This window comes from Loxodonta africana, chromosome 1, assembly GCF_030014295.1.
Source record: "Loxodonta africana isolate mLoxAfr1 chromosome 1, mLoxAfr1.hap2, whole genome shotgun sequence".
NCBI lineage: Eukaryota > Metazoa > Chordata > Mammalia > Proboscidea > Elephantidae > Loxodonta > Loxodonta africana.
In genome coordinates, this window is record NC_087342.1 from 75,302,428 (window position 1) to 75,312,137 (window position 9,710).

Here is a 9,710-nt window from a genome sequence, read left to right on the forward strand (position 1 = left end):
GACCCTCAATGATGCGCATTGACACAGTGGCTGCAACAAAGAGCTCAAACATAGCAATGATTGTCAGGATTGTGCAGGACTCAGCAGTGTCTCATTCTGTTGTACATGGAGTCACTATAAGATTGCACCTAACAACAACTACATTCTGTGCCAGGCATGGTTTTAGTAACAAATGCTACAGTAGTAAACAAACAAAAAAAGTCTTTTGAGTTTTCCCTCAATGTAGAACAAAACCGGCATTCCTAACCAAGACCAGATTTACTGAACTGATAGAGACTAGAGGAATCCCTGAGACTATTGCCCTAAGACACCCTTTTAACTTGGAACTGAAGTCACCTCCAGAGGCCTCCTTTCAGTCAAATAATAGATTGGCTTAGAAAATAAATATCACCTGTGAGGAATGTGTTCCCTTAAACAATCAACTATATGAGATCAAATGGTCAACATTGACCCAAACACAAGAAGGCAAAGAATGGTAGGGAAGCTAGATATATGGACATAGAACAAACAGAATGGAAATAATGAGAATGCTGACACCTTGCAAAAACTGTAGCCAATGTCACGGAACAATTTGTACAGAAATTGTAAAATGGGAACCTAATTTGCTGTGTAAAATTTCACCTAAAACACAGTAAACATTTTTAAAAACACACAAAAAAGTCTTTTCCCTATAAGCCTTACATTCCAGTGACAAAGAAAGGCAGAATGCAAACTAATTATGTAAATTACATAGTTTATTAGATGTATATAAATATATTGTCAAAAAATCAGGAATGAGGATAAGGTGTTCAGGAGTAGTGAAACTCTGGAAGTTCACGGTGGGTTCACTAATAATGTGATATTTGAAGAAGATGAGTTAGTGCACATATCTGGAATAGAGTGTTGAAAGCAAAGGCAGTGGCTAGTGCAAAGGTCTTGAGGCAGAAAGATGTCTAATGTATTTAAAGTACAATGACAAGGTCAATAATAACTTTAGCAGAGTGAGCAAGGGGGAGAGCAGTAGGAGAATAGGTCAGAGAGGAAATTGGGTAGCGAGCAGGGACATTATCTAGAGCCCTGTAGATTATTATGAGGATTTTGGCTTTTTTTTTTTTTTTTTTCTCTGAGTACAGTAAGGATCCATTGATGCGTTTTTAGTACAGAGAACAATAAGTAGTCATTGTCGGGTTTTAAACATTCCTGAGACAGTATCTTGTTAAAGTAAATGGAAGCAAACTCAAGACATAATAAGAGATATTGATAATATTCTGGACCCCTGGTGGTGCATGGTTAAGAGCTCGTTGGTTGCTAACCTAGAGGTCAGCAGTTAGAATCCACCAGCTACTTGGAAACGTGATGGGGCAGGTCAGCTCTGTTCTATAGAATTATCTTGAGTTGGAATCAACTCCATGGCAACAGGTAATAATATTCTACATTAGAGAATATTATGGCTAAAGCCAAGCTAATAGTAATGGAAGAATCTAAGAACTGGCCATATTGCAGATATATTTTGAAGATAAAGCAAGGACAATTTTCAGAGTGACTGGATATGCTGAATAGAGCAAAAACGGAGTCAGTGAAGATCCCAAATTCTTAGTCCTAAACAGCTGGAAGGATGAAGTTGCAGTTAAATGAGATAGAGATCAATATGTTTGGAACAGTTTCAGAGGATAGATATGAATTCCACTTTGGGATATGTTCAGGTTAAGATGCTTACTGTAAGACTTCTAAGAGGAGATAATCAGTCCGCTAGAGATACACAATGGTACTCGAATGAAAACAATGGAAGATGTAAACCATGAGATGATGGGCTTAGCCAGGGAATGACAACAAAAAACAGAAGAGGCCTGAGGATTGAGCTCTGAGACTTTACAATGTTTACCCAAAAGCCAAAGAGGTCAGGTAAAGGAGTTAATCAGGTAGAGAAAGTGCTTGACAGTCATATGGATATAGTGCACTGGACCCTGAAAAAGGGACAGGGAGAACAAGGTGTCAGATGGACAGTGGCCATCAGACACACAACCCATATCCAAGGCCATCCCCACTCCCAGCATCATTTTCTTCACTAAAATTTCTATCTTAAGGCTTTATGTCACTTGTTTCAAAAACCTATTTCTTCTTCTCACCACCCACCCCTTAGAGGTAGAGCAAAGAGGGTAGGTGTCACTATCTGGGATTAAAGAAATAAAGTTGACGTTTGATCTAGGTTTTATGTCAAAGAGGCTATTTTCAATAGTTCAGCTGGGTGTGAGGTGAGTAGAGCAATGTCTTCTCTTGACCCAGCACAGGCATCAAACCAGGGACCTTGTCTTTATTACTACCACCTAACCACCTGAACTAGCCCGCCACCAGTAAAAAAGTTATTTTATATTTAGAAACTGCTAAGTATGTTGGCTCCCTCATCACTCATCAAACGAACCCTCTCATTTACCCAATCTTAACTGTTACTAAATGAAACCATGTTTTCAAGTTTCTCTTTATGTTTTCTATTTCCCTTTTCCACACTCCTGCAAAAAGAAGAAGAAACACAAAAACTGTACCTCCAGCAAAAAGATTTTCTGGAGCTCATGGAATTCATCCGAGAGAAACTTTCACTAGAGAGGGTCTCTTCATCCTACCCCAAGAAGCCTTTGAGAAAGATTCAGAGACCCCTGGGAAGGATTTGTTCAATTTGGCCCCAGCTCAGGACATGAGGATTCCTCTCCAGAATGTTGCAGGTGGATCAGCCCCACCTGCTACTAAATCCTGGGGAGATGGCCCTTCTCTGTGTTCTGGGAAGGCTAAAGTTGATTAATTACAATTTAGGGCAAAATGTAATAGGTAAAATACCTCTGTGAAAGTATCTAAAGAGACTTTTCTCTCATGAGCCTTATATTGTCCATGGCTAGTAAGACTGTCTGGACATTTGTAGAGGATGACATGGGTACACTATATTAATTGCCACAGGAATACAGAGAGATCCAGCTTCAAAATCCCATTTAGTGTATGGTTTCTTGGACCACTCCTGGCACAAACTGTATTCAAATGGGTTAGATATTTGTACACAGGAAGTTTATTAGGGAATGCTATGGGAACCACACCTGTGAGAGAGTGAGGGAAGCACGATTACAAGGGGAAAAGTTGACAGGCAGCAACAGAGGACTGAGCTGATCCCTTGAGGAGCTCTGAAAATAGGATGGCCCTTCAGAGTTGATGCAAGAGAGTCAGACCTTTATAGGCATGCATTAGTCATTACTGTGGGCTGCTTTCAGAGACAGGACATGACCTTGATAAAGGCAGTTCCTTTCACCTCAGGGCAATTCCTAGAGCAGGCTTCAAATTTGTTCCATGAGGGAGCAACGCTCCTGGCAGCTGGGGAAATGAATGCCTTGGTCCTGAAAGGAGGAAACTTGGGTGGCACAACACATCACAGAGAACAAGGTTGGAGGCAGGCTTAGCAGGCAGCTGATAACTAGCAGGAGGAAAGTTGTTAGGCTACTACAATAATTCAGACAAGAAATGCAGGTAGTTTCGGCCAAATTCGTAGCAGTTCAGTAGTTGAGAATGTTTTATCATTTTGAAGTAGCGCCAACAGGACATCCTGACAGGAAGAAAGGTTGTGATGCCCACTTGAGAAGTATATTTCTTTTGATTTTACTGAATACATGAGTCCTAAAATAATATATCCAGTTTATGATTAATATGCAAATGAACCTTAATACTCAAAAAAATGGAAATGAAATTAGAAATTCTACCATTGATCCAATTCTTGAAATGCTCAGAAGTAATGAAAATAGAAAAATATAATCCCTAAGAATATAATCATGCTGTGACTATTTCTTTATGTAGAATGTTGAAATATGGACGTTATTTGCTATATTAAGATGATGATCTTAGGTACACGTCATACTAGAGGAATTGACTACGGTGCAATTAGCTTCCTCTCATAGAAAATGCTGAGATAATAAGCTGATTAAACCCAAGATAATGATCTTAGATTTTATGATATTAGAATAAATAGAGAAGAGGAGACGTCTAAGGACTGAGTTCTGAGGCTGTCCAATGTTTACCCAAAAGCCAAAGAAGCCTTGGGATCCAAATGGGCAACGCTGTGTTCCTCTTTAAAGCAGTCACTTCTTTCCTACTCATCATATTCAGATTGAAATCTAACCTCCATACTGTACAGGACCTTCCCTCACCTCTCTGTTCTTGCACCTGTTATTCCACTTACCTTCTCTTCTCTGAGGGCTCTGATTCAAACCTACACCTGAAGCTCTCTGTACTCCACTTACTCTCTATCCTCTTTACCCAAGATCAGAATCCCCCTTCCATTCAGCTGCTCTTCAACCAACTCATTTTTTTTTTTTTAATTAACTGAAGTGTTGTTAGGGGCATCACCAATTTCGTGATCATTAGGACTGGGGGTGATGCCCCTTTTCTGTGCTCCTCTGAGAAAACCCTGTGATTTTTATCGGTTGTTCTACTCACCAATTTTACTGTAACTAAATTACTATGGGAGAATTTCTCATAATGATCACTTTAGGTACCCCTTTCCTCCTTCTAGCATTTCATTTCCCTAAGGCCATCTGGTACTTCTATTCACCAGCATGAGATTGGGCTGCTCAATAATTTCTTCAAAATAAGTATTAAGGCAAATTTTTGAGAAAGGTTAATGAACAAACATAGGTGTTGAATGGAATCGCTGTCTAACCTGCCGATCTGATCTGAAAATAGTGTCAAGCTTGAGATTGTGCTAATAAGAAACATGCTTTCCGCCTCCTTTACCCCCAGTATTTTCATCAGGTTGTTTTTTAGCTGCCAAAGAAGGAGACATAAAGTGATCTTTCTCAGAGACTGAGAAATCTTTCTAGTCAAAAATTTCTAATACTTGGGAACAAGCACATTTTCGCTGCTAAACACCTGGACCTAGACTCGACCTTCTGGAAGTTTAATTTTAGACCCCTGGTGGTGAAGTGGTTAGGCTGGGGCTGCTAATCAAAAAGATGAGCAGTTCAAATCCACCAGGTGCTCCTTGGAAACTCCATGGGGCAGTTCTACTCTGTCCTATAGGGTCTCTATGAGTCAGAATCTACTCGACAGCAAGGGGTTTGCCTTTTTCGTTTGGTGATGTAGTGGTTAAGAGCTCAGCTGCTGACCAAAAACTCGGCAGTTCCAATCCACCAGCGGCTTCTTGGAAACCCTATGGGACAGTTCTACTCTGTCCTATAGCGTCCATGTGAGTCAGAAACGACAGGGCTGCACCTGACAGGAACAACAGAAGGAAGAGATTGCTTCCTGTCTCCAAGGGAAGGACACTGATTCAAGACAGCTGAAATGAAATGAATAACAAATAAGAGTCAGGTACATCACAATGGTCATCTTCCTGCTATAAAACAGATTTAAGGGTTTCGGACACAGAATTTACACGTTCCAGAACAGAATTTATGAGTGATACAGAATAGAACTTCGTTTGATGCTCAGAATAGAGCTTCATTTGACGTCTAATAGACTCACTCGCCACAGATTACACTTCCATAGATCCCCACCACCCTCACGACCCTCGGATAGCAGAAAACTGGGCACAGCCCGACACCCACACCCTCTGCTCCTCGGTCTCTCTCGCTAGTGCCCAGGCACAAATTGCCGAGGGCCTACTGAAACCAGCCCTTTCGTACTATTTCCTAAGGGTTCACCTTCAGTCATCGGGAGATGAAGATCATTGCGTCTTGCACCAGCAGAGAAATGAGATTAGAATTTATGAAGAAATTTCTTGAAACTTGCCCGTGATTTTTTTTTTTTTTTTTTGTAAAGGAATTGGGACCCTGGGAGTAGCATTTGCTTGACTATGATTTCTCGAGTTTTGATACTGCTGATTATAAGAATGGGAACGTACAAGGGGAAAAAATATTTCTCAGCCTGAAAATATCCTGAAGGAAAGCACATATTTCCTATTAATCAATTACAAACGGAAAAGCAATGTAGAGAAGCGAGTTTCCGTAGTGTAGTGGTTATCACGTTCGCCTAACACGCGAAAGGTCCCCGGTTCGAACCGGGCGGAAACAAACTGGGCGTTGCATTTGTGAGTTCCGAATTTCACTGCACAAACTCTTAATCGGAACATGCTTCAACGAATCCCCTAACCTCCGCTTTCCTTTTGTAGCACCTGACTTTAAATTAAAACAATAATGTACTTGACTTGCCTCCTCGCCCGCCCCCGGACGCTTGTCAGGTTTTCCATTTCCCACTGGGTTACAAAAGTTTCTGCACCCGGCAGAAAAGCGAGGTCTCCATCGTTCTCTGGCACAGGATTCAAAGCGAAGAGTCCTGAGAAAATAGAGTGGATGCTGTGTACAAAAAAAAAAAAAAAAAAAGTTGCTGTCCGGTCACTTGCGACTCACAAAGAAATATGGGACTCAGCATAACGGCCCCATTAATTTTCCTACAGTAGATCTTAGACTCGAACTGCTGACATTTCAGATAACAACCAAGCTGTTAAGCAAATCGCCACCGAGGCTCTGGACATGAAATAAAACAAATTAAAAAAAAAAAACAAAGCCCATTGCCACGGAATCAATTCTGACTCATAGCAACCCCATACAACCGGGTAGAAATGCCCCACAGAGTTTACAAGGAGCACCTGGTGGATTTGAACTGCCAACCTTTTGCTTAGCAGTCATAGCACCTTACTACACCACCAGGTTTTCCGGACATGAAATTGAAATAAATAAATAAATAATAGGGGGTCTTAAAGGTATGTACGTGCTTGGCCAAAAGTAGTGAGGCTGAAGCAGGCTGCATAGACTAAAATCTATTTTTATTTTCAAGTTTGGTAAGCGGTCGTAGTTAATGCTGGAAACCACTATGTGTGAGTGTTTGTTAAAATCAGTATGGAAAGTTGCAGAAAGGAATAACAGTACAAGCTGAAACTCATTATTTTCATTGTTTCTGTACCTAGGGGTGGACTGTTCCATGAAGGGTACTGTATCTTAACCAACAAAGAACTGCGACACAGGGAAGTTATACTCTCACAAAGGAGCTTACTGTAATTTCCTTTTGCCTGCCCTGAGAACCTGTTGAAAGTCACCAAACCAAGAACAGATGTTGCCAAGCTGTTCCCAAGGAAATGGAATCTAGCCAACAAAGATTCCTTAAATCAATCATGTATTCCCATAGGTGATGTTTCCCACCTTTGACAATCATGTAACTTTTTTTAATTTACTTCCTTCTGTAACAGTATACTGGAGACTCCCTGACTGTGAATCAGTGGATTCTGCTAGTCTCTTGTGGCCAGTACACACTGGCAAAGTCCTCGTGGCAATGATCATCTTTGTCCTTGTCCTTGCTTAATAAAAATCTCTTTAGATTACATTTGACTGTGGGGTCATTTTCTCCTATGACAGACAAGATGGTGGCTGTCAAGGGAGTGAGAAATAGTCACAGTCTGGATATATTTTGAAGATAGAAGAAAAATTTCTGACATACTTGGGGTGAGGTATGAGAGAAAGAGTAAAATAAATGATGACTTCGAGGGGTTTTTTTGCCTCAAAGACTAGAAGAACTGAGCTGTCATTAACTGAAATGCTGAAGCTTGGATGTAGTAGGATTATTAGAGAAAAGTGGGAGTTCAGTTTTAGACTTGCTAACTTTTAGATGCCTAGTACAAAACATCCAAGTGGCAATGCCAAGGAATCAGTTGTATATACAAGACACAAGGTTAATGGAGTGGTCTAGACTGCAGATACAAATTTGTGAGTTGCAGGCATATAAACCAAAAAACCAAACCCATTTTGATCAAGAAGTTAAGGGCTCAGCTGCTAGCCGAAAAGTCACCAGTTCAAATCCACCACCCACTCCATGAGTGAAAGATGTGGCAGTCTGCTTCTCTAAAGATCATAGCCTTGGAAACCCTATGGGGCAGCTCTACTCTGTCCTGTAAGGTTACTATGAGATGATGTAGGCATACAGATGACTTAAGATATGAGAATGGGTGAGATTCCTAGAGAGTGAGTGTATATAAATTACAGGTTTGAGGACCAACCTGTGGGACTTTCTAATATAGAATGGGTGAGGAGAGGGGAAAGAAACAAAGGACATTGAGAAGGTTGAGCCAGCGAGGTAGAAAGATAGTCAGGACAGTAGTGTTCTGGAACCCAAATTTAAAAAACAGAAAAAAACTTTTAAGACAGTGAATATGTTTATTGACACTGAGAAGTTGTCTTAATTTCTTAGTGCTGCTGTAACTGAAATACCACACTTGGTTTCCTTTAAGGAATAGAAATTTATTTTCTCACAGCTTAAGAAGCTGGAAGTCCAGATTCAGGGCACTACTGTAGGGGAATGCTCTCTCTCTCTTAGCCCTGGGAAAAAAATCTTTCTCTTGGTTTCCATACCCCAGAAATCCTGGTTCTTTAGTAATCATCAGGTGTGTTTCTGTCTTCCTCAGTTTGTGCTCTCTTATCTCAGTGCCAGTCTATTCTTTTTCTATCTCAAAAGTCATTAAATTTAAGACATACCCTACACTGATATGGCCTCATTAACATAAAAATAAAACTGATTCCAAAATGGGATTAAATCTCCAGGTACAGAGGTTTAGATTCTATCACATATTTTGGGGAGACATAATTGAATCCGTAACTGAAGTCAAGGAAGATAAGGTCTTGAAAAAGTGAGAAGAATTCATTAGTAATCTTGACAAGGAGATTCCATGAACTGATGGTGTAAAAAAAAAAAAAAAAAAAAAAAACCCAGAATGTAGTGGATTTAAAAACACAAGGAGAGGAATTGGAGACAGTAAATCTGGATAACACTTTAGAAGTGGTTTTTATAAGGCCATCTGAGAAACAGGGTAATACCTAGAGGGGTATGTTGGGTCAAGAGAAACCCTTTTAAGACAGGAGACAAATAGCATATTTGAATGTTCATGGGAATAATACAATAGGCACAAATTGAGAGGTTTCACACATTTAATCTGATTTTGGCACAATTCTAGGTAATGGTAATCCAGAAAAAAAAAAATCTGACTTTGCGGACAAATATTATGGTGAAGGCCAACTGGTAGACAAAATTTTTAAAAATAAAAATATGCATTAAGTCTGACTGCGATTATTTTAACAGCTGAAAGTATCAATTTCAACATTATGAAAGGGCAGTGCAAGGGATGACTTGTGAGTCAGGTAGAGGACATAATCAGATAGAGAAAGTGCTCTAGGGCCACATGGTAGACAGTGTGCTGGGCACTGAAAAAGGGACAAGGAGAATGGGATGCTCTTATGGACAGCGGCCATCAGGCGCACACCCCATCCCCAAGACCATCCTCACTCCTAGCCTGGTTTTCTTCACTAAGATTTCTATCTTAAGTCCTAATGTCACTTGTTCCAGAAAACCGTTTTTTCTCGCCCCACCCCCCTTCAGAGGGGAGCAAAGGGGGGTATAGTCGCCATTACTGTAGATTAAGGAAATAAAGTCGAAGTTTGATCGAGAATTGGTGTCACAGAGGTTATTTTCAAACTGCAGCTAGGTATACCGCAAGGTTTTCTAAATCAAAAATGAACTCCTCTCCTTGGCCCGTATGGGGATCAGACCCGCCAACTTGGTGTTATTAGCTCCACCCTCTAACCAACTGAGCTAACCGTCCTCTTGCCCGAGGTATTCTTTCTTATTTCACAAGATCGAAGATTGCTCACTCCCTCGCCATCTATCCAAAGGATACTCACTTTTACACAATGTTAACTATGACCAAATGACACTGTGTT

The 9,710-nt window shown here is 40.5% G+C and overlaps 1 non-coding gene across 1 annotated transcript; it reads left to right on the forward strand.

Moving 5' to 3' along the window:
• Positions 1–5,948: 5,948 nt before the first annotated feature.
• Positions 5,949–6,020, forward strand: TRNAV-AAC (transfer RNA valine (anticodon AAC)). The gene has a single exon. It is a non-coding gene; the product is annotated as a tRNA-Val (tRNA).
• The last annotated feature ends 3,690 nt before the right edge of the window (positions 6,021–9,710 follow it).